Genomic DNA, 19737 nt, shown 5'->3' with positions numbered 1-19737 from the left:
TCTTGCTTACAACACTCCTGCTAATACATCCCAGAATGATGTTAGCTTTTTTTGCAACAGCGTTACACTGTTCACTCATATTTAGCTTGTGATCCACTATGACCCCCAGATCCCTTTCTGTAGTACTCCTTCCTAGGCAGTCATTTCCAATATATAATAAATATAAATATAATATAATATGCTAAGTGCTCTGGAAATTCAAGGCCAAGGGGTCTCAGCTTGAACACCCAAAGTTAGTGGATACTTAATATTTTGACCTTAATCTCCCTGTACATCAGTTCCCCAGCTTTATACAGGGGATAATGATACCACCTAAGAAAAATGGAGTAATGTTTGTGAAATACACAAACACTACCGTGAGAGCGCCAGAGAAACACCCAGAGGAAAAGAATAATTCTGTGTGGAGTGCAGGGTTTGGATGGTGTGTGGTAAATAAGGCCACACACTGAATGAGGAGGAAAAAAGAAATACTGACTAGGGATGTAAATACCATTTAAAAATTTAACAATTTAAACAATTAAAATTATATCATTTAATCTGTTAACCGATTAAAGGGAGAGGGGCTGGGGTCGCTCCAGCCAGCCGGCCCAGGGCTGGGGGTTAATGGTTAGGATGGGCTAACTGGTAAGACTAACACTTACCAGTTAACTGGTTAACCATTTAGTATTTTACATCCCTAATAGTGACTATCTCCCTGTTCACTAAATGAGGCAAGGCATGTGGTAAAAGAGGGTATGTGAGCCTGTAATTAAAGACTATATCATCATCCAGACACACAAAGGGGGGCAAAATAAGGTTGCACAAGCAGCCTTAATTCTGGCATTTCCTAACTCTGAGTACTTGACTTTGCACCCCTAATAACGTTCCTTTCACATAGTCTTTTGGGGATGTCATTAATAGTCTGAGGTTACTTGTTAGGTATACCAGATACAGTCGTATCATCTATGCTGTGGGGCGACTCGGTGTCCCGAGGAAGAGAAGGACACTGAAGTTTATGGGCATGAAGATCTTTCATAGCATAGACACTGGTATAGTAGGATTTGTTCTACTCATAATAGGCCTGATTCAACCCCCTAATTCACACTGAGTAGTACTTACATAAGGCGTCCCGTTGACAACAAATGCTTGGCAGAATCAGGCCCCTTATTTGTATCCCTATTGGTAACAATAGAGCGGAGCAAGAAGAGCATTGCAGCAATTGCAGGGTATGGTGTCAATACCACAAACGTTTTCATCTCCAGTACTTACCCTGGGCAAAGCTTTGTGGGTTTTTTTCCATTGCTCTAACATGCTCATTAGACACAGAACAGCCTGGGGCACATACATGTGCCCTGGACACAGGCCATGCCCTGAGTTAATTCCAGAATTACCCTTTGTGCAGGGCCCATTTGTGAAAAGCAAAACTGAAAACCGCCCAATTTGTGCATCAATGGGCTTGCACTCCCTGCTTTGCTGAGTGAGTGAGCCTTCTAGTCTTGTTGCTGAGTTTCCAAATCTCCGTGTCGAAAGCATGACTAGAGGGAAAAAAAGTTCTTCAAAAGCAGAGCGGTGTGTTAGAGTCACCGACGGCTCTGTGGTGGCAAGCGATAACCGGGAGTGCTGCCGGGGATGAGCCACTACGGAACAGACTTCATCGCCATGACTTTGAACTGTTCTCAAAGGCCCGGAGAGACCCGCCCTTCACCCCCAGCCACACTCAAACCTGTTGACCCAGCCAGCTCTTCGGGTGAGGAGGCTTTGATGCAACTTCCGTCAGAGCCTGTCACTGCTGCCATGGAGTTGCTGCTGAGTCACCAGTCACCAGCGTGGGATAGAAGGCGCTCCCTATGCCTGCTGCCCAGGAGTTAAGGTGTGAGTTTGAGCCTCTCCCAGGGTAACATGCAGCTGGACTGTGGGGTAGGCCCCACTGAGACCTGGACACTTCTCTATTCCACTGAACCCCTGTGCCTGCTTATTGGCTTCATTGCATTGACCACAATAGGGAATCGCTCTTCAAAGAGCATCTGGTGACATTTTTGTAGTCAAGTGCTTACTAAGGAGAGAAACAAAGTACACAGAGTGGTGGAGATGCTACTTATCAGCTCCGCGATGTATGTGTGCTTCGCTGACATCATTCCACAGCAATGCACGCCAGCTGTCTTGACCCCAATACTTGTGTTTCAGAGCTAGAAGTGGCCACCAATCTCAGATGAGACAAATGGCAGGATCTAAGTGACAAGGGGCTGGAGAATGTGACATTCCCCCCACCAAAAAAATTCAGTTCCCCATTTGTTCATGAGATGATCCCCCCCTTCACATACAGCTGCAATAAATCTCTCTCTAAAAATGATCAGACACCTCCACAAGTATCTACTCCACCTCCCTGGTACCCTTCTCAATGCTACAGCTGGGCGGTGAGGTCAATCCCAGCTCCAAGGTAGCACTTCCACGGAGGAAAGGCTACCCACCCCTTGTGTGACCCACCTATGGAATGACCAGAATTGCAGGCCTCCTGCTGGGGGAATACCGGGGACACCCCAGGAGGAACTTGCTGAAACGGAGGGGAGGCATAGGCAGAGCCATGGCTCTGCCCCCTACATGGCATACAGAGTGGTGTTATGCTGCACCCTTTAAAGGGGTTGTAAAAGGGTTGCCACCTCCGGAGCACCTCCTGGTGGCACAGGGTGGCCCGATAGCATCCCTGCCTCGGTTTCCCCTTACTAGGTTTTTCTGTCTCTCCCAGAGATTCATATGGCTCAACCCTCCAGTGGGGTCACTCTCCAAGTTCAACCCCCTTTCGGGGCACTCAACATTCAAAACTAACACCACTGTTGACAGTAGTACCAAATGAACACAAAGGGTTTCCTGCCCTCTCTGGGCTCAACACACAGTTCTCACTCTCTGGCTCGGCAGGCTCTTCCATGCTGGAAGTCTCCCTTCTTCTAGGGCCAGACAACAGCTACCCCATCTTCTCTGGACTGGGAAAAGTCAGCCACCACTGCCTAGCTCCCCAGGCCTCTTGTGGAGCAACGGCCCCAGCGCTGGCTCCCTGGATCCCAGACCTTCTCCCAAGGCCCACCACAGGGTCTGGCTCCACTTCAGTAATGCTTTCCCGCAGGGCCCTCTCCTGGGCTTCCTCCCATTTTAAGTCCTACACCCAGTGCAGGTGTGGCAGGGTGCAGGCTAACTGAACAACTCCCTGCCCCAGACTGGAGCCCCCTCCCCCTCCCCCACCCTGAACCTCTCATTTCTGCCCCCCCAGAGCCTGCACCCCCAGTTAGAATCCTCACCCCCTCCCGCACCCCAACCCCCCCCTCAGCCCAGTGAAAGTGAGTGAGGGTGGGGGAGAGTGAGCCACCAAGGGAGGGGGAATGTAGTGAGCAAGGTCAGGATCTCTGGGAAGGGACGGGCCTAGGGTGTTCGGTTTTGTGCGATTAGAAAGTTGGCAACCCTAAAAGCACCAGAAGGATAAACCTTTCAAAGCAAACCTACAAAGAATCCGTGGCTGAGGTCAAACACAAGTTATTGGGCTGGAAGCAGGCATCATGCTGGGTGAAATTCTATGGCAAGGGATCAGACTAGATCATCACAATGCCCCCTAGAAATTACACTAAATGGATTAAAAACGAGGTAACTGATACATCACAAAAATAAGTGTGAATGTGGATCTCGGTCCGATGCAGGGGTTCCCAGTGGGGCACCCAAAGGGATCATTTCTTAGTCCAGTCAGACTGGGTGTGTTTCTGCAAGACATGCTAAATTCTGTGCTCAATGCAGGAGTCACTGGGTGAAATTTTCTGGCCTATGCTAAGCCAGACATCAGACTAGACCATAATGGCCCCTTCTGGCCATGAAATCTATGATCCTAGGCACAGTAAGGAATTGTAGCTGCAAGATATTCTGACTCACAAGTCAAGACAGGCACATGGTGCGAGCTATTTTCATTCTGTTGTGTCACATGAATTGCCTGCAACCAGAGGCCGGGCTGCAAAGGCGGTAGCAGTGTACCTCAAAAAAACCCCCAGCCCCAGTCATTTTACTAACTGCAGCTGAAGTAGGTAAAGACGTCTACAAGCAAATGAGACGGTGATACTGTTTGCTGAAGGCAGGTTTAACCTCCCTTTTTAACAACAAGCCATTTTTAAGGAGAGTGCTGACTCATTTTCATCCATGTAGCCCACGCAGTCAAGTTACTGTACCCAAGAGACAGGGCAGCGCTCTTCCTCCTGTTATGCCATAATTCGGGGGAGGGGGGGGGGTTCTTTCTCTCTCTTTTTTTTTTTTAGACCAAAAAAACAAAACCAAGTTACCAAAAATGCTTGTCATGTGACCCTGTGATACAGTAAATGAAACTGGGTCTACAGTAACTAGATAGGCTTGAAAAACAATGTTTTCAGCCGAAGATGAGCACCAGCCTTTCACTTAGCATCAAACTCTGTCAGTCAACAACATGGGAAATATAAATGCAGCCTTCAGGAATCTAGAAACGTACAAGCACATTGCTCGCTCGCTCTCACCGAGCAGCTTTACACCTTTATATCTGATGGTACAACACACTCGGATTACTGGCTTGTGGCTCTGCATTTGGATTAAATGACAAAGACTATTTGTAGCACAGAGCGTGATCCAAAGCTCACGGAAGTCAATGGGAGACCTTCAGTTGATTTCAGTGGGCTTTGGATCAGGTCTCCACTGAAACACAGTTATATATTACATGTACATATGTTGCATTTCTGACCATTCTTGAATGAAAAACTTGCACTAACTGCAGGCAGCCCAGCAACAGAAGTTACCCTCCCTGTATGTAGAATGAAACAGCAAACTTCAGCCCCCTCCTCCCCTTGGCTTGTGCAATAACCCACATCAAACTGAGCTCAACTTTTGAACTTAATGGCTTCTTGATCAGTTTTCTTTACCATCTATCACGGCCAAGTGCTCTGTCTACAACAAGCAGCTACAAGCTGTAATGAATCCAGTGCATTCATTATTAGGAAAACTCACAAATCAAAAGTACATCTGCCAGTGGTATATGGATGGGAAAAAAACCCCACAAAACCAAACAATTCCATCCTGCTAACTTTTCAGTGCACTGAATACATCAGTTCTGTGTCCCAGTGGGGCAAAGCTAAACCCACATTAGATTCTAATACATACTGCAAAATTATCACCAATACAAAAAGGACAGAAACATACTCACCAGGAGCTGTTTCCCCCCTCACTTTCCTAGGAGGAGGGTGCCTATGAAGATACGTATCTAGATTCTAGATATTTCTTCATTTGATTTAAAAATCAAGAAGTACTAGCTACACAGACATAATATCGCTTATTTCCCTCCATTAAGCAATGATGTCCAAAATGTTTAAGAGGGAAAAAAAAACCCTCAATCTTCATTCTCATTGGAACAAAATTACTCATGCTGACTCACCAACCACTACTTCCTCTAGCTTCATTCTCTTCATACTTCTGAGTATGACTGGTCAATTTCTCAGGGTCTCTATCACAACTTCTGCTCTTCCAGGAAGAATAGCCTTTAATGACACCATGGGTGGGAAATGTTTTGTATATTCTTTGAACAGATCCTCCTGCCTCTTCTGTTTCTACAAAAGGCCAGGGATTCACCTCCAGAGGAAACAATAATGAATGATAAAGTAAACATCAGAAACAGAGAAAATGAGTTTGAGAGTGAATTTAATGTCTTCACCACCTTGTCATGTACTGTACAATACAGTGACACTCAGACCTCAGGGGTTCAGGAGCCAAATGAGCGATCAACATTACCCAAAAGAGCCACAGCAGCGTGAATTCATTGTTTCATTTACTATTTTTATATCTACATACATATGATTCTCACAGCAAAATGACTGACTATTATTATTTTATCCACTACAATTGGTTAACAACATAGTAAAAGCCTCCTGACTGGTTAATAATTAAATCACACGGTGTTTTAATATCACGCGCTGCAAATAGTCGCAGGAGACACATTAAAGAGCCTCTTGAGGCTCCCGAGCCTCGGGCTTAGTGTCGCTGGTGTAATATGTTCGCTTATTAAACGGGTGACGTGAACGTTGGCTTGATAAAATGTGCTGACTGCAACGGGATTCTGTGAGTCCTTATCTGGCTACAGAAAGAAAGAGGCCAAGTCTCTTTAAGGCGCTACACTTAAAGGGATTGGGGGTGGGGGCAATAGGGGAACTCACTTTTACAGAGCCAGGAGAGGAAAAAGAAGTGGAAGGACCAGGTACAGGGAAACATTGACCCAACATGTGCAGGGAGAGCAGGTATTTAGACCCCCTACACCTTGATAGGGGCTCACTCTCTCTACCTCGGGCCAGCAGCACCCACCCACCCCCAGGATGAGAGTAGGACGGGATTTCTGCGATTGGCTGAGCTTTTCACTCATCACCTTCTTCCTTTTTGAGTGGGGGAAGAATCTGTCCTGCAGCATTCACACTGGCCAGGCAGGGTGGGTTTATTCTCCTTCCCCACAGCTGGTAGGGACCTGGTAGGGATAGGTACCAAGGTTAGGTCCAAATGTTGCAGTTGTCCCATGCAGGTCCTCGCTACAGAAGGGATACCGTTCATGGATAAACAGGAGTTGGAAGAAGGTTTTGGGGAAGCATCTCATAAAGAAGTTGGGGAAAGAAGAGTGGATGGAGCTCTTAACATTGGGTAAAGCCAGGAGACAACCTCCCCCCTTGCCCCTCATCTGAGGCAAGGGGGAAGCAGGGTACCAGCAACGGGCTACTGGCACCAGGATTAAGGAAATGAGGACTGCACGATATGATTTATTGCTGGGTATTCTCAGATAAGTGAAGTGAATAAAGTTTTGGCCAAATTAAACCACACCCATTGGGTCTGGCCTTTCTTTCTGTGTGGCCAGGACAGTTAAAACCTGACCAGGAGTGGTGCTGGCTGCTCTCCGGGAGCATACGGTATGTAATTTTAAATTGCTGCTATGAGCAGCTCCGTGGCTATGCCTTCGAATAAATGTGTTGCGGGCTGATTCACCACCACATCCCTCTAGTTTTACAGTGGGGTCAACCCTCATGCTTCGGGTCATAACCAACCTCAAATTAACAGGGTTAGGAACTTTTCTCTCAACAGGTTATTCCATAACCATCTACTACTGGTTGTTTTGCACTTTCCCCTGATGCAGCAGCTGCCAGTCAATGTCAAAGACAGGATAGAGACCTCATGGGCCCTACTCTGGTCTCATCTGGCAATTTCAGTGTTTCCAAGAAAGCCAGATCAGTCCCTCTGTAATTAACATGCATCCTGCTTTACGTGCATTTTTAAAGTTCTAAAATCTAGCCAACTGTCAGGTGTTTTAAGATCCATTTCTCCTATGGGCGATCTCATTTAAAAACTGTACAGTTTCTGTTTAAAGTATATTAATTATAAAATAATAGTGAAAAAGATGCAGTAAGTGCTGACTCTGGAAATAATTAGACATTCGATGGAAATAAAACAAAAGTACCTAATGTTTCCCTAGAGCTGAAAATGATCACAAGTCTCATTAGATTTGAGGTAGTGTCTATGCTAGCTGATACCTTAGTTCAGTTGAATTGTTTTGACTACAGCACGGTCTGTACGCATTCAGCAAATTACTGGAGAAAAGAAAACAAAGGAATATTACACTGAAAAGAGTGATTAGCAAATTCAACGTTTTGCCACAGAATGAAAGCAACCAGGCAAACTGAAGACAACCCCATCAGGATTCTTACCTCAAATAAGGGATAAGCTACAGCATGTTAGATCTGACATAGAGAAAAATTCAATAAATCACAGATTATTGCGCTTGCTATATATAAACTACGAATCAAACTGGTTTAGTAATGAGAAATTTTTCACTGCAGTTGTGTAGACTTAGGGCGTGTCTACACAGCACCGCAATCTGGACTAAGGGTGTGGGAATTGTAGAGTGTGCACCCAGTTAGAACGCTAACTGCTCCTTGTCCATCCTGCTGGTGCAGACTAAGGGTACCTAGTTCTCGTTGATGTAGTCCCAAGGCTACAGTAACAGCAGGATCTACAAGGGGCATTCTAGTGCACACTCTGTTAAAGAGCTCTACAATTCACAGCCCTATAGTCTGGAAGTAGCACTGTGTAGACAAACTCCTACTGAGTGGCATCAAATGAGAAGACCACCTAGAAAATGGGTAGAACATGGGATTCATCTGAACAAAACAGCCAAGAAAACACAAGCTATTTCTCTGAGTGAGTTTAGGCTGATTCATTGTTTCTCATCTTTAGTGTGTGAGTCAACAACCAATTTCATTAACTAAAACTTGCACTTTGGTTCTTTAAACTTAACCCAGCTAAACGTGTCTGGGTACGAGGCAGTGGGACACAGCACTACTGGAAACCTGGAGTCACATTTAGTTGATTCAGGATGGAGCTGGGTGGATGACAGATGTTTTCAGTTCACTGGCAATTTAAAAAAATAATAATAATTTCAGGTCAAACCAGAAACAAAATTTTCAGCGAATCAAAAAGTCAAAAAAATTCTCTTCAGGTCAAACAAAATGTTTTGTTTCAGCAAAACTGAAATATTTTGTTTTGATTTCAACAGTTTTTCAACATTTTCGATTGTTTAATAGAATGAAAGGGTATTTTGAAATGAAAACTCAAAAGAACCAAAAAATTGAAACGTTTTGTTTAGAAAATGTCAAAATGAAACACTGATTTTTTTCTGAAATTTCATGTAGGTTTGTTTTAACCAAAACAATTTGACAAAACTTTCACAAAACATTTTGGTGCCACCGAATCTGCATTTTTCACCAAAAGTTTCAGTTGAAAATTTTTGCCCAGCTCCAATTTAGATATAGTCTTCATTTGTGAAGGCTTAGTATCTTCTGAGATTGTGTGTGTGTTTGTTTTTAATATTCCAAGTCCTTTTCCCACACTGGAACTCATAGGTCCCCCGAAAACTTTTTTTGTACAGTTAATGGACATTACATGTGCCAGCAATTTCTGAAGGCCTTTGGAGGAGTAGCTTGTGAGTTTTAAGTCTGTTAATATACAAGAAAACAGACATTTGATCTGGGCTCTTCATATAGGCTGAGTGGCTAAAGAATCCTGGAGAAAGCCGGGGGAAGACATAGGCAGGTGCCTCACTTTATGCATGTGGGTAGCTCTATTTAAGTCATCAGGGCCATTGTGATAATGTCCCCTAATTCTGATCTCACCTGTGAAAAGTGAATGAAAGTTCATGTAGTGTCACAATACCCCACAATAAGTGGGGATGGGGAAAAGTTCAGAAAAAAAAAGACCAAAAGATTGAATTAGTCCAAACAAAAAGGCCTACTGATGTTATTCAAAGACTGTGCTAAGATAACGCCTGGTAAACAAGAACAGTGTGAGACCAGAAATCCATGCACCAAAACTGGTATGTTGGAAATTAAGCCTAATTTGTGGACAAATTAATGAGGGGTTGGGCTCTTCCACCCACCACTCCCCCTTTCAGGTCCTCATGAAGAGACTTTGGGGAGGAGGGAAGGGCAACCATGACACTGGCTGATTGAAAGACCATCTCCTGGGACCCCAGATCTTCTTCATCCTAATCCGGAGAGATAGCTCGACCAGGCCAAGCCAGAGAGAGGGACCCAGATGATACCACCACCTTCACACTACTCAGAATGTGAGCATTTGTCTGTGCACTCCCTCCACCACCATGTGTCCTTTTGCTTCCCTGTCTTATTTCTTCTCTTATACCCTCTGTCTGAGGAGCGTGTGGCTTAGCCGGCCAGGACTCTGTATTTTGCAACACTGCTGTAAGCCAGTGACTAGACAGAGGCAGCTAAATGCAGTGCCCTAGACAGCCTGACGCTGGCACGAGTTTGTCAAGTCTCGGAGTAGCCGATCAGACCGTGAGCTGTGCCTGTGTTTTTCCAGCACTGAGCTTGCCAGTGAAAATCAGCACAGCTATTACCATCTTTAATACCCTCCAAGAGACTATTAAATGGGGTGGGGCTTCCTTCTATAAACTCTCTCCAGCCAAAGGGAGAGAGAGAACAAGGGATGTTGTTAAAACGAAAGCCTTACTTAATACTTCACATTTCAAAGGCTTCAACTGTTTTTTCTTCTTTTTCTGTATCTTTAATAGAAGGTTAGAGGATGTTTAATGGGGTGCTTGCCATGGGACCAGGCAGGCTGAGGTCTCTGTATGCCAAACCTTGTTTAAAACTGTTGAATGTTGAACTGTGACTTGGTTACGTTCACACCTTTAACTCTTTGGGCGCATATATTCTACCTACATGAATACAACCAATGTGTTAGTAAGCATGCGAAGCATTGTGGCAGAGAAAATACCTTGAGGATGGAAGGCAGAGCTCATCTTGAGACACAGGAAAAGTCTTTCCACCTTGTTTCACCATTACGCTCATGCGCTCCAGGCAATGCAAGACATCTCTAACAGAGAGGTGCTCGTCTTTGCCATTTTCTTTGAAGTGACACCTGCAAACAGGTTTAATAAAAATACAACCTTGTTAGCACTATGCGATGACCATCTCAGCCAACCAGGTAAAGAGGGGCATGTCACGTATTAAAAACTTAGACCCCAATCCTGCAGGGAGCCCTGCATCAACTGACCCTGCCCCGTGGATGCTCACCTACATAGAGCTCAGGGCCTTAAAGCATGCATTATTTTTTTCCATGAGGACTTTACATTTTCACAAGTAACAAGCAATTTTGGCTTCTTCATTTAAGGTGTACCAGCTCTCTGAAAATTAGGCCCTTTGAGGCAATCAAGATCTCTAGTCACTTTGGAAAATGAAGGTCTAAGTGTTCAGAGCAGTTATGTCAGCTCCCATTCCATGGGAGATGCCAACAAACTGGTGGCCTGTATCTTTTACAGGACTGCTTTTTTAAAAAAAATTCTTATTGTATGCCCTATGGAATGTAAGGCAAGAATATGAGAGGTGTGTATGGATCTGAGCCCAGGGCTGGTAGCTAGAAATTCCTGAATTCTAACCCCACCTCTTATATCAACTTTTCTCTGCCTCTGTTTCCCCTTCTGTAATGAAAGGATGATGATACTTTGTGTGTTTCTACACAGTGTGTTGAAGAGGGGAAGTGCCATACGAATACTAAGTATTAACAATATCAAAACCTTATGCAACCCATACAGTTTTGCAAAAAAAAATAAAAATAAAAAAAGACTTTCCTGCTCCCACTAGGCCGTCTCCTGTGTCAAGCAAGGTTCTGTGATAGGCATAATATCACCGGCAACGTGTATTCTAAGGCATCTCCCATGCTGCCCGGTCAGATAGACCCTTTAAAGAAAACTGCAGCCACTACACTGGCTTTCTTCAACTCCCATCTTAAAACTCACCGTGGCTAGGATGCCTATGAAAAACTCAGCCATGTTTAGGCAGCTGGCGTGTTATGACTGCTACTCGCCATGCCAAGAGCATCTCGTTATGTTGTTGCCCCCCATCTGTTTGCCATATCCCGCCCTCTTGTCATCATAGACTTAGCTTGTAAACTCTTTGGGGTCAAGACTATCTCTGTTCTGTGACTGTATACTGCTCAGCACACGGAGCTGGGGCTTCTAAACACTGCCCGGACGTAAATAAACTATAATCACAGAGAGCCAGAGTCGATGATGTACAGCTGCTCTGGACACGGCAGCTCTTTAAGAAAATTGTTTTCAGCACAAATTTTGCTGAACTCCCTTCTTATGTGACTATTTTGGTCAGTCAGTCTCTAGTTCTAAATTATCCAAACATCAGTTAAGCCTGTTTGCAAGTGATCTTGAATGACCTAGCTGGTGTGAACTCTTGCAAACATGGCTTTGCAACCTCAGTGCTAGATTGTTGTGTTTTTGTTTCTTTCGCTTTATAAAACTACAAACAAGCGCTCATGACATGCGCTAGGTACTTTGACATAATTTAATTTTCACAATAACCTGCCCTAGTAGACTGCTCCCCCCACTCAGCAATAAATCCACAAAAAGACATGAGTGGAGATTACCTTGGAAGAGAACCCCCATCATAACAAGGAACATCTTTGGGATAAAATCTCCTACCAACAGGCCTGAGAAAAGACAGCCCTTGCCGTTGATAATTGCAATGCACTTAGCTTGGGCTACATTAGAAACACACAGGATCTAGATCTACACAAGAACTTGGGTGCCTAAAGCACTAGAATTTTAGGTGTCTAAGTCCCAGTTTTAGGCACCACTGCAATCCACAAACCCCCTTTTTGGCTGCTGTCTAACCCAGTAGGTGCCTAAATTTTCCACTGAGCATGGGCACTGCTACATCCCTCTAGACATCTGGACACCTATCTCCTACCTAAGACCCTGATCCACAAACCAGGCAATGATAGGCAGGTTCTGATCTGGTAGATGGGCTCAGACATGGGGGCAGAGAGAAAGAGAGAATGAATCTGTAGCCTGGTGGGGAGAGCAGCCACGTGGGAGATGGAAGACCCCGGGGCCAGTTGCCTTGTGCTAATGTCTCTAATTATTTATCTAAAGTGGAATGGCTTCAACAAGAAATAGGTCACTCCCTTGCTACCGAGCACACAAGCATCTGGAGTCTGCTTTCTCCGAACTACATGGTGAGGTCTAAGATTATTAGCCTGGATTATGTTGTGAGGCAAAATGACAAGGAACCCACACAGTCATTTTACATCTCTGTATTATGCATTTTGTATTTAATTGGTAATTAACGTAGGGGGCCCAGTCAAAGAAAGGTATGGACGCAATTCAGAAATCAGTCAACTGAAAAAAGAAGGGAAGTTTTCATGTTGGGATAGAGTTCTGTGACCTGGTGGGAAGGGAAATGACTGAAGTAGGGGCCCAGTTGTGAATGGAAACATCTAGATGGTTGGTAGGAGGGTTTTGCAAGGCACCAAGGAACTATTTTTTAAAAAGGGAGTTACCCCTTATTGAAGCAACTTGTTTTATTTTTTTAATGATGCTTTGCATTATCCATCTGTGGATTATAAAACGCTTTGTAGAGGTGGGTCCGCAGGAGCAGACCCATTGTACAGACAGCACCGGCAAACACACAGAGAGGGCACATTCTTTCCGAGAGGTGGTGTTGCTCCACAGATGAGACTTGGGTCTCTCATGTAAGAGGGTTGGAGTCTTTTCCCAGGCCTGCCACAAGTGATTTGTGCAACTCTCTGATTCAGCTCTTGTGGGGAGCAGGAATTATATTTCCTACCTCTTCAGGTAGGGCTATGAGGACTATTACTCACTAATGAGCACTGGGAAGTACACCAAATTATTAACACTAGGCAGAGACAAGACTAGATTTCATTGTCTCCTAACTCGCAGCTGAGCGCTCAGTCTCCTACGCTGCAGGGTACTGTAACGGGGGAAAGTAGGAGGAGAATCTATTTCACCAGTGTTCTCTGTGGATTTGTATTTTTGCGTTCACTTCAGTACAATACAGGAGGTTCTGTGGTGCCTGAGAATATTCACAGTGCAACGGGGCAATAGTTCAAGCTTTGAGATTGTACAGGGCTAACTGTTCTAATTCAACTTCTGTAGTGATTCTCCACGGTTTAAATCTCAGCCAAATCTGCTCCGGTTTTCATGAGGAAAGCAAAAGGCATCTCTTGGGCCACTGTGCTAGCCCCCCGCTGAATTTCAAATTCCAATTCCCATCCCAACTCCTAAATTGACAGAGCTGTTCAAAAAGAAGTTGAAAAAAAAATAATGACAGTGGCAAAACGACCTGTTCATTTCACTAACTTCATTCTCAATAACAACTGAAAATTTTTGATAAATTTAAAAAAAAAAAAAAAGAAAGAAAGAAACCTGAGCCAGAAACCAAGGATTTTTGGCTTCTCACAAAACTGGGTGACTGGGCAACAAAATGGCAGATGAAATTCAATGTTGATAAATGCAAAGTAAAAATGATGGGGTCTAAATTAGCTGTTCCCACTCAAGAAAGATCTTGGAGTCACTGTGGATAGTTCTCTGAAATCATCCACTCAGTGTGCAGCAGCTGTCAAACAAACAAATGTTGGTCACCATTAAGAAAGGGATTGATAAGAAGACAGGAAATATCCTATTGTCTCTATATAAACCCATGATACACCCACATCTTGAACACTGCGTGGTCCCCCCATCTCAAAAAAGATCGATTGGAATTGGAAAAGGTTAAGAAAAGGGCAACAAAAATTATTAGGGGTGTGGAACGGCTGCCCTAGGAGGAGAGATTAATAAGACTGGGACTTTTCAGTTTGGAAAAGAGACGACTAAGGGGGGATAGGATTGAGGTCTATAAAATCATGACTGGTGTGGAGAAAGTAAATAAGAAAGTGTTATTTACCCCTTCACATAACACAAGAACTAGGAGTCACCAAATGAAATTAATAGATAGCAGGTTTAAAACAAACAAAAGGAAGTATTTCTTCATGAAACGCAGAGTCAACCCATGGAACCCTTTGTCAGAGGAGGTTGTGAAGGCCAAGACTAGAAGATGATGGGCAGGGACGGTGTCCCTAGCCTCTGTTTGCCAGAAGCTGGGAATGGGCGACAGGGGATGGATCACTTTGGTGATTCCCTGTTCTGATCATTCCCTCTGGGGCACCTGGCACTGGCCACTGTTGGCAGACAGGACACTGGGCTAGATGGACCTTTGGTCTGACCCAGTGTGGCCGTTCTTATGTTCTTATATAAGTGCATAAGCTGTTTTTGAAACTTAGGTTCCTAAGTCATTTAAGTGTTTTAAATATTTTACCTGTGGCAAATTTACCAAGCCAAGAAGTTAACTTTGACAAAGTCAAAGTTAACTGAAATCAGAAGATAATAAATGCAGAGTGCTACAGTAAGCTTGATAGGCATATCACCAGTTCATTATAATCTGAATACATGCGTCCACTAGGCCTACTGGCAATTCAACAGCGATGTTTATTAATGCTGTTTTATCAAGGACATCCTCCACTTATTTTTCATCATATACCAACAGGCTTCAAGAGTTAATGAGCCAGCATGCCCAGACATGTTCAGATAAAAACTATCGTGTAAAGCTTTGAGGGTGGCTGAGCAGCAACAAAGAACAAAAGTTGACGCAGTACCAGCAGCAGCCACTGCAGCAATACCAAAGCCACCTTTCCACAACGTTGCATTCACACCCAGGGAATATGTAGCAGAGGACGACGCTCTGTTTATCCAGGTACCCGGGTATCTAAAACATGTTAAATGGTACACAGTATTTTGGATGAACATCCCGCTGGTTCATCTGAAAGGTTTTAATACTACAGTAAATAAAATGGAGTTTGATTAACCTAGTCACGATTTTTACCCACAGTAGATGCAGAGGTTTTACAAAATTCTTGCACAGTATTTTGGAGAAGGAATATTATTTGCAAAAAACAGGAGGTTTTTTTAAAAAACAAGTCATTCCCTTCTGTTTTGAGCATGAAGGGCATATAGAAGTTTCAGGAAAAGGCTCTTCAAAGTTTCTGTCTAGGATTGTACAATGTCTCACGAGTTTGTTTCATGACGTTCCTTTTCATCCAGTTTCAGTTTGAAAGAAAAAAATAACCCTACCAACTGAGAAGCCCTTTTCGTGTGATTTGCTTTTATCAAATGCACTGGAGGAAGAGTCATTATTTTGTGCCTGTGTAGAAAATCTGATACTCTCTGTTTATGGATGTTTGTATTTATTCTGGCTGCTGCGCCAAACTCCTTACCACAAAGTTCTTTAGGATTCCAACACTCATTACGGTGAAATGTCTGTGTGATGTCACAAAGAGGACTTTATTCCAATCAGTGGCATGGTTGTACTAAGCATTTAGTTTTACTTTAAGTATCAACAAGTATAATAAATGCCTTCCTCCCCTCCCCCAGTTTTACCTTTTTTAATTTATCACATAAAACGTTGCATGTGGTTAATTATCCTCGTTATACAGGCCTTTATTGCACAGTAAATTACAAACACCAAAGCAAGCCCTAAACCATCTAATGCCGAGTAACAATAAAAGTGATCCGTTGCTTACCTTTATTCTCGTTGTTGTAGTTCGCACCACCATTACTACTGAGTAAAACACAGCTGGGAAGACTGCCCCTGGCCTTGGGAATACTGACCAATTTATATGGCCATGTCATTCCCTTGCCAAAAAAAGGGAAAAGGATATTTTCCCACGGTGGATAGTCACTGTCACTTCCACAGCAGCAGCCAGCTGCACCCTTCCAAAGGCACGAATCTATTCCCAGCAGAAAGGCCTCTGCTATTGAAAACCACAAACTTGGACTAAATTTGGGGGACTAAAAAGCCCTTGCGAAAAGAAAGATGGAAAAATGGGTTAAACACCAAATACAATGCCTGGCTCCAGTTCCAAATGAACTCTCAGGCCTGCATGGAAAGTTGCCATGAGAAATATTCTCTTTACAGGGGTTTATGGCCCAATCCTGCTCCCATTTACATCAAACGGCAAAACTCACACTGACTTAAATGGGAGCAGGATTGATGCCTTAAATGGAGAAATAGATACATGGCACCTATTCTATACTGTATTCCATACTGCTAATGTGAAGTATCTGCAAAGCCTGTGCGACACAAACAAATCCCCACGTTGCAAGCCTTCCAGAGCACCGGGCCAGATTCTGAACCCACACCACTCCCTTTGCACTCCTCGGGCAACACAAAGAAAGAGAGGAAACGGCCCATAACTCCCCAGCTGGGGATGCCCACAGCATACAGGAGTCGCTAGCTGAAGTAGGACCCAGTGGATGGCTCCTACATCGCACCTATGCTGCAGCCCTCTGCACTGGGGGTGTGCCAGGCAGCAGGGAGGGGCAGGCAGGGGGAGTGGCCTGAGTGCAGAAAGCTCTGGCAATTCCCAGATGGCATATGATTTCTAGTGCCATAGTGAGTGGCACAGGTTAGAGCAGCTACTAGGCTGCTCTAAACAGCACCTGTGCCAGGGCAGAGATGCAGGAAGCTATAAACGGCTATCTAACAGCTTAAACTAGACACAGCCACAACACTGGCCTGTTGTCTGTAATAAACTGAAATGTCAAATATTTTGTTAACCTGGGAACAAAAAAATAGTTGCTCTGGGGAAGTGCTGTGGCATGGGCACTCAAGGTGATGGCCACTTGGATTCAGACTGAACCACCTCTGAGTTACAGATGCATGCAAGATTCAAGTAGTTGGACATATCATCTGGACTCCTCCAACTAGGAGGAGGTGGGGCCAGAGGGACTGACTCTGTCCTGGGAGTCCCCGGAAACTTAGGAAGTGGCCAGAACTGAGGAATCAAAACTGGATTAAACAGTGTCTGAAAGATAAAGGGAAGAAAATGAAATGGTACTATAATGCAATGCTAATATAAGGGTCACAGACAGGAGAGCTCTAGACTAAGTTTTGAAGTCACGGCTTTTGTGCTATCACATAACAACTCACCACTGCTGTAACATTACATTAAAAAAACACTGAAAAGTTCAAAAGCCACCAGGAATATGAACAAGTTGAGGTTCCGACAGCAACATTAACTTGATCATGTTGCGCATTTTTTGGTGTCTATTGAGCAACATATTTAACCAGTAAAACAGAAACAGAAAATACTACCCACGTGCAATGTGACGGAGTTAATATTGCTGCCTGACTCTTCCGTTTCAGTTATACATCCATAACTATGAGCATTCTTTTGTATTTAATTTCCAGGCTTCTTTGTTGTTGTTTTTTTGAAGGTCCAACCAAACAAAGGACCTAGTTTCATAGATACTAAGGTCAGAAGGGACCATTATGATCGTCTAGTCCGACCTCCTGCACAACGGAGGCCACAGAATCTCACCCACCCACTCCTGCGATAAATCTCTCACTTATGTCTGAGCTATTGAAGTCCTCAAATTGTGGTTTAAAGACTTCAAGGAGCAGAGAATCCTCCAGCAAGTGACCCATGCCCCATGCTACAGAGGAAGGCGGAAAACCCCCAGGGCCTCTGCCAATCTGCCCTAGAGGAAAATTCCTTCCCAGCCCCAAATATGGCAATCAGCTAAACCCTGAGCATATGGTCAAGATTCACCAGCCAGATACCCAGGAAAGAATTTTCTGTAGTAACTCAGATCCCACCCCATTTAACATCCCATCACAGGCCATTGGGCCTATTTACCATGAATATTTAAAGATCAATTAATTGCCAAAATCATGTTATCCCATCATACCAGCTCCTCCATAAACTTATCGAGTTTAATCTTGAAGCCAGAAAGGTCTTTTGCCCCCACTGCTTCCCTTGGAAGGCTATTCCAAAACTTCACTCCTCTGATGGTTAGAAACCTTCATCTAATTTCAAGTCTAAACTTCCCGATGACCAGTTTATATCCATTTGTTCTTGTGTCCACATTGGCACTGAGCTTAAATAATTCCTCTCCCTCTCCAGTATTTATCCCTCTGATATATTTATAGAGAGCAATCATATCTCCCCTCAAACTTCTTTTGATTAGGCTAAACAAGCCAAGCTCCTTTCATAAGACAAGTTTTCCATTCCTCAGATCATCCTAGTAGCCCTTCTCTGTACCTGTTCCAGTTTGAATTCATTCTCCCTAAACATGGGAGACCAGAACTGCACACAGTTTTCCAGATGAGGTCTCACCAGTGCCTTGTATAACAGTACTAAAACCTCCTTATCTCTACTGGAAATACCTCGCCTGATGCATCCCAAGACTGCATTAGCTTTTTTCACGGCCATATCATATTGGTGGCTCAGAGTCATCCTGTGATCAACCAGTACTCCACAGTCCTTCTCCTCCGTTACTTCTAATTGATGCATCCCCAGCTTATAACTAATATTCTTGTTATTAATCCCTAAATGCATGACCTTACACTTCTCACTATTAAATTTCATCCTATTCCTATTACTCCAGTTTACAAGGTCATCCAGATCTTCCTGTATGATATCCCGGTCTCTCTCTAAATTGGCAATACCTCCCAGCTTTGTATGATCCCCAAACTTTATTAGCACACTCCCACTTTTTGTGCCAAGGTCAATAATAAAAAGATTAAATAAGATTGGTCCCAAAACTGATGCCTGAGGAACTCCACTGGTAACCTCCCTCCAGCCTGACAGTTCACCTTTCAGTAGGACCCGCTGTAGTCTCCCTGTTAACCAATTCCTCATCCACCTTTCAATTTTCATATTGATCCCCATCTTTTCCAATGTAACTAATAATTCCCCATGTGGCACGGTATCAAACGCCTTACTGAAATCTAGGTAAATTAGATCCACTGCGTTTCCTTTGTCTAAAAAAATCTGTTACTTTCTCAAAGGAGGAGATCAGGTTGGTTTGGCACGATCTACCTTTTGTTGTATTTTGTCCCATTTACCCCATTGACTTCAATGTCCTTAACTACTTTCTCCTTCAAAATTTTTTCCAAAACCTTGCCTACTACAGATGTCAAACTAACAGGCCTGTAGTTACCCGGATCATTTTTTTTCCCTTTCTTAAAAATAGGAACTATGTTAGCAATTCTCCAATCATACGGTACAACCCCTGAGTTTACAGATTCATTAAAAATTCTTGCTAATGGGCTTGCAATTTCATGTGCCAATTCCTTTAATATCCTTGGATGAAGATTATTTGGGCCCCCCCATTTAGTCCCATTAAGCTGTTCAAGTTTCGCTTCTACCTCAGATATGGTAATATCTACCTCCATATCCTCATTCCTATTTGTCATGCTACCATTATCCCTAAGATCCTCAATAGTCTTATTAAAGACTGAGGCAAAGTATTTGTTTAGATATTGGGCCATGCCTAGATTATCCTTGACGTCCACTCCATCCTCAGTG

At 43.8% G+C, this 19737-nt stretch overlaps 1 long non-coding RNA gene across 1 annotated transcript in view; it reads right to left on the bottom strand.

Annotated features, from left to right (window-relative positions):
- The window catches only part of LOC140909795 (uncharacterized), a 193349-nt gene extending 188042 nt beyond the window's left edge, over positions 1 to 5307 (bottom strand). Inside the window, exon 1 of the long non-coding RNA XR_012158355.1 lies at positions 5177 to 5307. This is a non-coding gene — a long non-coding RNA (uncharacterized lncRNA). The remainder of the gene's footprint in view (positions 1 to 5176) is intronic.
- Between the last annotated feature and the right edge of the window lie 14430 nt (positions 5308 to 19737).

Source organism: Lepidochelys kempii, chromosome 3, assembly GCF_965140265.1.
Source record: "Lepidochelys kempii isolate rLepKem1 chromosome 3, rLepKem1.hap2, whole genome shotgun sequence".
Classification (NCBI taxonomy): domain Eukaryota; kingdom Metazoa; phylum Chordata; order Testudines; family Cheloniidae; genus Lepidochelys; species Lepidochelys kempii.
Note: the sequence above shows the minus strand (reverse complement) of the source record. Positions and strands in the feature narration are given on the sequence as shown.